Below are 10,216 nucleotides of genomic sequence, written 5' to 3'. Positions count from 1 at the left end.
CAATCTTCCAGAAAAAGAATTCAGAATAATGATAGTGAAGATGATCCAGGACCTCAGAAACAGAATGGAGGCAAAGATCAAGACGATGCAAGAACTGTTTAACAAAGATCTAGAAGGATTAAAGAACAAACAAACAGAGATGAACAATACAATAACTGAAATGAAAAATACACTAGAAGGAATCAATAGCAGAATAACTGAGGCAGAAGAACGGATAAGTGACCTGGAAGACAGAATGGTGGAATTCGCTGCCGCAGAACAGACTAAAGAAAAAAGAATGAAAAGAAATGTAGACAGCCTAAGAGACCTGTGGGACAACATTAAACGCAACAACATTCGCATTATAGGGGTCCCAGAAGGAGAAGAGAGAGAGAAAGGACCTGAGAAAATATTTGAAGAGATTATAGTTGAAAACTTCCCTAACATGGGAAAGGAAATAGCCACCCAAGTCCAGGAAGTACAGACAGTCCCATACAGGATAAACCCAAGGAGAAACACGCCGAGACACATAGTAATCAAAGTGGCAAAAATTAAAGACAAAGAAAAATTATTGAAAGCAGCAAGGGAAAAACGACAAATAACATACAAGGGAACTCCCATAAGGTTAACAGCTGATTTCTCAGCAGAAACTCTACAAGCCAGAAGGGAGTGGCATGATATACTTAAAGTGATGAAAGGGAAGAACCTACAACCAAGATTACTCTGCCCAGAAAGGATCTCATTTAGATTTGATGGAGAAATCAAAAGCTTTACAAATAAGCAAAAGCTGAGAGAATTCAGCACCACCAAACCAGCTCTAAAACAAATGCTAAAGGAACTTCTCTAAGTGGGAAACACAAGAGAAAAAAAGGACCTACAAAAACAAACCCAAAACAATTAAGAAAATGGTCATAGGAACATACATAACGATAATTACCTTAAACGTGAATGGATTAAATGCTCCAACCAAAAGACACAGGCTTGCTGAATGGATACAAAAACAAGACCCATATATATGCTGTCTACAAGAGACCCACTTTAGACCTAGGGACACATACAGACTGAAAGTGAGGGGATGGAAAAAGATATTCCATGCAAATGGAAATCAAAAGAAAGCTGGAGTAGCTATACTCATATCAGATAAAATAGACTTTAAAATAAAGAATGTTACAAGAGACAAGGAAGGACACTACATAATGATCAAGGGATCAATCCAAGAAGAAAATATAACAATTATAAATATATATGCACCCAACATAGGAGCACCTCAATACATAAGGCAACTGCTAACAGCTCTAAAAGAGGAAATTGACAGTAACACAATAATAGTGGGGGACTTTAACACCTCACTTACACCAATGGACAGATCATCCAAAATGAAAATAAATAAGGAAACAGAAGCTTTAAATGGCACAGTAGACCAGATAGATTTAATTGATATTTATAGGACATTCCATCCAAAAACAGCAGATTACACGTTCTTCTCAAGTGCACACGGAACATTCTCCAGGATAGATCACATCTTGGGTCACAAATCAAGCCTCAGTAAATTTAAGAAAATTGAAATCATATCAAGCATCTTTTCTGACCACAATGCTATGAGATTAGAAATGAATTACAGGGAAAAAAACGTAAAAAAGACAAACACATGGAGGCTAAACAATACGTTACTAAATAACCAAGAGATCACTGAAGAAATCAAAGAGGAAATCAAAAAATACCTAGAGACAAATGACAATGAAAACACAACGACCCAAAACCTATGGGATGCAGCAAAAGCAGTTCTAAGAGGGAAGTTTATAGCTATACAAGCCTACCTAAAGAAACAAGAAAAATCTCAAGTAAACAATCTAACCTTACACCTAAAGAAACTAGAGAAAGAAGAACAAACAAAACCCAAAGTTAGCAGAAGGAAAGAAATCATAAAGATCAGAGCAGAAATAAACGAAATAGAAACAAAGAAAACAATAGCAAAGATCAATAAAACTAAAAGCTGGTTCTTTGAGAAGATAAACAAAATTGATAAGCCATTAGCCAGACTCATCAAGAAAAAGAGGGAGAGGACTCAAATCAATAAAATCAGAAATGAAAAAGGAGAAGTTACAACAGACACCGCAGAAATACAAAGCATCCTAAGAGACTACTACAAGCAACTCTATGCCAATAAAATGGACATCCTGGAAGAAACTGACAAATTCTTAGAAATGCACAATCTTCCAAGACTGAACCAGGAAGAAACAGAAAACATGAACAGACCAATCACAAGTAATGAAATTGAAATTGTGATTTAAAATCTTCCAACAAACAAAAGTCCAGGACCAGATGGCTTCACAGGCGAATTCTATCAAACATTTAGGGAAGAGCTAACACCCATCCTTCTCAAACTCTTCCAAAAAATTGCAGAGGAAGGAACACTCCCAAACTCATTCTATGAGGCCACCATCACCCTGATACCAAAACCAGACAAAGATACTACAAAAAAAGAAAATTACAGACCAATATCACTGATGAATATAGATGCAAAAATCCTCAACAAAATACTAGCAAACAGAATCCAACAACACATTAAAAGGATCATACACCACGATCAAGTGGGGTTTATCCCAGGGATGCAAGGATTATTCAATATACACAAATCAATCAATGTGATACACCATATTAACAAGTTGAAGAATAAAAACCATATGATCATCTCAATAGATGCAGAAAAAGCTTGAAAAATTTAACAGCCATTTATGATAAAAAAAATCTCCAGAAAGTGGGCATAGAGGGTACCTACCTCAACTTAATAAAGGCCATATATGACAAACCCACAGCAAACATCATTCTCAATGGTGAACAACTGAAAGCATTTCCTCTAAGATCAGGACAATACAAGGATGTCCACTCTCACCATTATTATTCAACATAGTTTTGGAAGTCCTAGCCACGGCAATCAGAGAAGAAAAAGAAATAAAAGGTATACAAATTGGAAAAGAAGTAAAACTGTCACTGTTTGCAGATGACATGATACTATACATAGAGAATCCTAAAGATGTCACCAGAAAACTACTAGAGCTAATCAATGAATTTGGTAAAGTTGCAGGATACAAAATTAATGCACAGAAACCCCTTGCATTCCTATACACAAATGATGAAAAATCTGAAAGAGAAATTAAGGAAACACTCCCATTTACCACTGCAACAAAAAGAATAAAATACCTAGGAATAAACCTCCCTAGGGAGACAAAATATCTGTATGCAGAAAACTATAAGACACTGATGAAAGAAATTAAAGATGATACCAACAGATGGAGAGATATACCATACTCTTGGATTGGAAGAATCAACATTGTGAAAATGACTCTACGACCCAAAGCAATCTACAGATTCAATGCAATCCCTATCAACTTACCAATGGCATTTTTTACAGAACTAGAACAAAAAATCTTAAAATTTATATGGAGACACAAAAGACCCCGAATAGCCAAAGCAGTCTTGAGGCAAAAAAACGGAGCTGGAGGAATCAGACTCCCTGACTTCAGACTATACTACAAAGCCACAGTAATCAAGACAATATGGTACTGGCACAAAAACAGAAATATAGATCAATGGAACAGGATAGAAAGCCCAGAGATAAACCCACGCACTTATGGTCAACTCATCTATGACAAAGGAGGCAAGGATATACAATGGAGAAAAGACAGTCTCTTCAATAAGTGGTGCTGGGAAAACTGGACAGCTACATGTAAAAGAATGAAATTAGAACACTCTCTAATGCCATACACAAAAATAAACTCAAAATGGATTAGAGATGTAAATGTAAGACTGGACAGTATCAACCTCTTAGAGGAAAACATAGGAAGAAAACTCTTTGACATAAATCACAGCAAGATCTTTTTTGATCCACCTCCTAGAGAAATGGAAATACAAAAATAAACAAATGGGACCTAATGAAACTTCAAAGCTTTTGCACAGCAAAGGAAACCATAAACAAGACAAAAAGACAACCCTCAGAATGGGAGAAAATATTTGCAAATGAAGCAACTGACAAAGAATTAATCTCCAAAATTTACAAGCAGCTCATGCAGCTCAATATCAAAAAAACAAACAACCCAATCCAAAAATGGGCAGAAGGCCTAAATAGACATTTCTCCAAAGAAGATATACAGATTGCTAACAAACACATGAAAGAATGCTCAAAACCATTAATCATTAGAGAAATGCAAATCAAAACTACAATGAGATGTCATCTCACACCAGTCAGAATGGCCATCATCAAAAAATCTACAAACAGTAAATGCTGGAGAGGGTGTGGAGAAAAGGGAACCCTCTTGCACTGTTGGTGGGAAGGTAAATTGATACAGCCACTATGGAGAACAGTGTGGAGGTTCCTTAAAAAATTAAAAATAGAATTACCATAAGACCCAGCAATACCACTACTGGCCATATACCCAGAGAAAACCATAATTCAAAAAGACACTGGGGGGCTTCCCTGGTGGCGCAGTGGTTGAGAATCCGCCTGCCAATGCAGGGGACACGGGTTCGAGCCCTGGTCTGGGAGGATCCCACATGCCACGGAGCAACTGGGCCCGTGAGCCACGGTTACTGAGCCTGCGCGTCTGGAGCCTGTGCTCCGCAACAAGAGAGGCCACGATAGTGAGAGGCCCGCGCACCGCGATGAAGAGTGGCCCCCGCTTGCCACAACTAGAGAAAGCCCTCGCACGGAAGCGAAGACCCAACACAGCCATAAATAAATAAATAAATAAATATTAAAAAAAAAAAAAAAAAGACACTGGGGCTTCCCTGGTGGTACAGTGGTTGAGAATCTGCCTGCCAATGCAGGGGACACGGGTTCGAGCCCTGGTCTGGGAAGATCCCACATGCCGTGGAGCAACTAGGCCCGTGAGCCACAACTACTGAGCCTGTGCGTCTGGAGCCTGTGCTCCGCAACAAGAGAGGCCGCGATAATGAGAGGCTTGCGCACTGCGATGAAATGTGGCCCCTACTTGCCGCAAGTAGAGAAAGCTCTCTCACAGAAACGAAGACCCAACACAGCCATAAATAAAAATAAATAAATAAATAAATAACAACAACAACAACAACAAAAAAAGATATCTCAATTCTTTAAAAAAAAAAAAAAAAGACACATACACCCCAATGTTCATTGCAGCACTATTTACAATAGCCAGGCCATGGAAGCAACCTAAATGCCCATCGACAGATGAATGGATAGAGAAGACGTGGTACATATATACAATGAAGTATTACTCAGCCATAAAAAGGAACGAAACTGGGTCATTTGTAGAGACATGGATGCATCTAGAGACTGTCATACTGAGTGAAGTAAGTCAGAAAGAGAAAAACAAACATCGTATATTAACGCATATATGTGGAACCTAGAAAATGATACAGATGTACCTGTTTGCAGAGCAGAAATTGAGACACAGAAGTAGAGAACAAACATATGGACACGAAGGGGGGAAGCGGCAGGTGGGTGGGGGTTGTGGTGTGATGAATTGGGAGATTGGGATTGACATGTATACACTGATGTGTATAAAATGGATGACTAATAAGAAAATATATAAATAAAAATTTTAAAAATTTTTTAAAAGATTGTTAACCTCATAGAAAGAATATGCCTACTTTTTATATTCTCTAGGAAAGTTTACATAAGATTAATGTATTTCATCCCTGAATATTAAATAAGTCAAGGCATCAGGGCCAGGAGATTTCTCTTTTGTTTACCTTTGTTTGAAGGCTTTTCATTGTAGACTTAATATCTTTTATTAGTTACAAAATTAATCAGATTTTTCTCTTTCCTTTCGTGTCAGTTTCATGAGTTGTATTTTTCTAGGAATTTACACATTGCATCTAAATTTCAAATTTGGGGTCATACACTGTTCATAATGTCCTCTTATCATCTTTTTAATATCTCTAGGATCTGTGCTGAAGTCCCTTTTTATTCCTAGTATTTACTCTTTGTGATTCTTCCTTTTCTTCTTTATTGGTCTCATCAGATATTGATCAATTTTATCAGTCTTTTTAGAGAACCAAAATGTGGCATTGTTGATCACCTCTATTGTGTCAATATTTTATGGTTTAAGGATTTTGCCTTAATATATATATTTTGCCAAAATATATTTTAAAAAGTATATAAAGATAAGTATGTTGAAAAAGTATAAAATACTTTTTAATACTTAATCATTCAATCATCTTAGGAAATTCTCAGCACAGCTATTTTATCTACATAATAAAGAGAGCTATTTTACAAAGGCTTCCTTTTGCTTTTTTTAACCATTGTTTCTGTGGGTTTCTGTTGCTAGCTCTTCTCTTCTTGTATGCCTGGTATCTGAAAAACTAAATGGTAAGGTCTAGGATGATATTAGCTTCCCTCAGAGATGATTGTCACTTGCTTTTCCAATCACCTGTGCATGTTAGAAACTGGGGATCACTTTAATCCAGTTTAGGAGCAGACACTTTTGGTCACTGAATAATCACAATACTGTGTGCTCAGCACCACACTGGAGGAGCTACAGCAGACTCTGTGCCCATAGGACGAGGGTCTAGTTCCAGAGAAGGTGGCACCCTTCTATGGTGAGACCCCAAAGATGGATAATGAATTGACTTCTCTTCTCCTGGTCTAGTACATCCCAGAAATACTTCTTAAAGGTGGGCAATCAGCTTTGGGTTATTGCACAAGGAACGGGATGGGGTGGGGGGTTGCTGGGTCCTCAGGCAAACTTGGCTTCCACTTCCAGTCCCACCTCTTACCAGCTGTTTCACTTTGGCCAACTTCCTGGGTTAAGTCAGCCTTGGTTTCCTAATCTGTAAATTGGGAGTAAACATCATGTACTTCATAAGAGAAGATTATGAGAATTCAGTGAAATGTCACCTACAGAGCACTTCGTAAAATGCCTATCACATATAAGGGATCAATAAATGTTCAACCCTCTCTTCCCTTTGTGCCTAAACCAAGTTTATTTTAGTAACAAAATCCATTCCTTTCCCTATATTAGAGGAGTAAATTTGGGAAATTGGGGCAGAAATATCCCAAAGGGAACAATTCTAGATTCTCTTTGAAGAGGGGATTCCTGAACACAAAAGCAGCTTGTTATCCCCATCAGAGGATATGCTGTGAGCCTGATAACCAGCACCTCTGTAACGGTATCTGTTGAACAGCAGATGCCTAATCACAACTTACATCGATTCAGCCTGCTTTACACAAACACCCCTATGCATTCAATATGATTATTCCCCATTTCAAGGCAATAAAACTGAGGGACTAGGAGGTTAACTAAATATTGGGCCTCTAATTGATTCCAGACCATGTGTCCTCCATCACTCTGCCTCCCGGAAGCGGCTTTGCACAAGCGGCTTTGCACAAGCAGCAATAACAAACCCAGAATGTGTCTCTTCAACTTAAAATTAAAACTGTTCTATCCTTTGGTGATGACATAGCAAGGAGTTGTTTCACTGTAAGGAGGTCAGACCCTTGTTGGGTTTTTCCTACGATAAGTGCTTTGAAAACCGAGCCCCAGGCACTGCCTTAATTGATTCAACCTTGCACAGCAATTTGCAAGAAACCAGCTGCAATGTTGGGGCAGGGGTGTTCTAGCCAAGAGCAAGCCTTGGCAACCTGGGAACGAGGAGCCAATCTGCTGACTCTGCCATCCTTTGCTTTGTTAGATGGAGACAAGGATGTTAGAGGCAACACACCAGTAATATTGCAGCCTGCCCAAACTCCTCAAATGATTCTTGGAAAGGTTCATTTGAGTTAAGAAATTTTCCCTTTCAAATACAGACCTGCCAGCCAACTCCATCCCACTCGACCAGTTGTCAAGCCAATCAATTTTCTTTTTGCCTTTGGGATTGGTGGTTACGATACAACTACTTCCCCCAAAGCTGAGACCTGCTAGGAAAAAAAGGGAATGGGACAGGCTTCTTTGTAGCACCTATCAACACGTAAAATTGTGCAGGATCAAATGTCCTTCTTGAATCTATCACAGAGAATCACAAGTGCAGAAGGGGGCATGTGCAGAAATATTCACTACAGAATTGTTTGTGAAAAACTGGAAAGAGACTAAATGTGTCCACCACTAGGGAATGGCTAAGAACTGTAATATGCCATACCATGGAATACCATGCAGTAGCTAAAAAGAGCAAGATATATCTATGTTGTTTACTAGGTTAGATTTCTAAGATACGTTGTTGAGTGAAAAAAAACTCAAGTGGCACAACATGTACAGAATAGTATCTGTTATATACAATATGTGTCAAAGTCATTCCACAAAATAATCCTCTATATTTTCTGTGGGTACATATCTGCATGTGTTAAAGCATAGAAACAGGTTTTGAAGGGTTGGAAAACCTACCCTCCACCCCCTAAAAAAGGTAATAGTGGATGAATCCAGATAAAAAGGAATAGAGTTGAGGGAGAGTGGTAAAAAGACACTTCAGCCTTATGTCTAAAAGGAGAATTTTTTTTAAAAAGGGAATTCTCTGGTGGTCCAGTGGTTGGGGCTCTGTGCTTTCACTGCTGTGGACGCGTGTTCTCTCCTTGGTCTGGGAAGTAAGATCCCGCAAGCCACGTGGCACGGCCAAAATAAATAAATAAATAAAAGGAGAATATATTTGTGTATCACTTACATAATTTAAAATTAAATTTTAAGGTAGAATGGAAATGAAAATATTATGAATGAGAGTGTGAAAAGCTGTAATATTGTCCAAAAGTAACTGTCGCCCCTCTCCGGGGAGGATTACGCTTCCCTGTTCTGTCAACATCAAGCTTGGTCATAGGACTTGCTCTGGCCAACGAAAGGTGAGCAGAAAAGGTGAGCATCACCTCTGAGCAGAAGCTTGGGGAGCCAGTGTGTGATTTGTCATGTTCTTTTTCCCTCTGCCATGAGACTGGAGATATTTCAAAGAGAACCTGTATCCAGGAGTAGACGAACGTGGAGCAGAGCTGTCGCTGACCTTTGAGGGTCATGTAATAGGTAATTGAGCAGGAAATAGACCTTTACTGTCATAAGCCACTGAGACTGTGGGGCCATTTGTCACTGCAGTGGAGCTTAACCTGTACTAGGACAGGAGGAGAGAGCAGGCAGGCACTCTGGAGCAGAGGATGCAGGGGTAAAGGGAGACAAGGTCTGGGGTCAGGCAGTCAAGGAGTTCCTGGGTGGGGGTGAGGAGTACCCTGGGGAGGACACAGTTTTTTTCTACTTTGCCCTGAGAGCTTGTCCTCGATTGCCTTCTGACAAAAGAAAGTAATCTGGGATGCAACACGTTATTTTCTATCTGATGGCACTTGCCCTGGGCTAACTGGCAGATCTTTCCAGCGAAAGTCCTGGGAACTTAGTGAGAAAACACTCCCGGAGCACCTGGGCTTAAAGGTATGGGGGTGTCCATCTCTCCTGAGCCGTATTAGTGGGGCACGTCAGCTGTGCATTCCTGGAGTGGGCTACAGTTACCAATTCCAAAGCCATTCAGACTTAGAGAAAGCTACAGTCAAGGAAGCAAAACAAACAAACAAAAATGATGGCAAAAAGACTTGACGCTATCAATCTAGTTCAGATCAGAGGGAGGCTGACACCCAGCTGGATGGGAAATGACTCACATAAGGTCATGTGGCTCAGTCGTGTCTCTCATTTTATTCTGAATGATAGGAAAGAAAAGAGCTAATGGACCATGGGGCTCAGCAAAAAAGGTTTGTTGTCAGACAGACCAGGGCTGCAATGCTCAGTGCCCGGCCAACTACACAGTCTTGGGTAAACTACTGAATCAGCTGGCCTTGAGCTTGACTGGAAAGGGTCAGGAAATGAGTATTGTTATTAATGTCTCTGGGCCTCAGTTTCCTCATCTGTAAAGTGGGCTTAAGAATACCCACTTTGGGGGAGGGTGGGATGAATTGGGAGATTGGGATTGACATATATACACTAATATGTATAAAATAGATAAATAATTTTAAAAAGAAAAAGAATACCCACTCTGTAGAATTCATGTGAGGCACATATGGCGGGGGGTGGCGGGGGGCGGTGTAGCTGGTGTATTAAATTAAGACTATGCAGATGATGGCCTGATGAATGAGGGGGCACAAGCCACCCACACGGGGTCAGCAGGGAGCTCCCCCGCCCCGCATCTGAACTCCTGCTCTGGGGAAGCGAAAACCCAGGGGTCATTTCAATTGAAGGTGCAGTTTCAATACACTCACACAAAGGAGGTAAAGTAACAGGATTTATTATTATTAATGAGCAGTGGG

The sequence above is a fragment of the Balaenoptera acutorostrata genome, chromosome 1, assembly GCF_949987535.1.
Source record: "Balaenoptera acutorostrata chromosome 1, mBalAcu1.1, whole genome shotgun sequence".
Taxonomy (NCBI): domain Eukaryota; kingdom Metazoa; phylum Chordata; class Mammalia; order Artiodactyla; family Balaenopteridae; genus Balaenoptera; species Balaenoptera acutorostrata.
The sequence above is the reverse complement of the archived record's forward strand: the minus strand, read 5'-3'. Positions refer to the sequence as shown.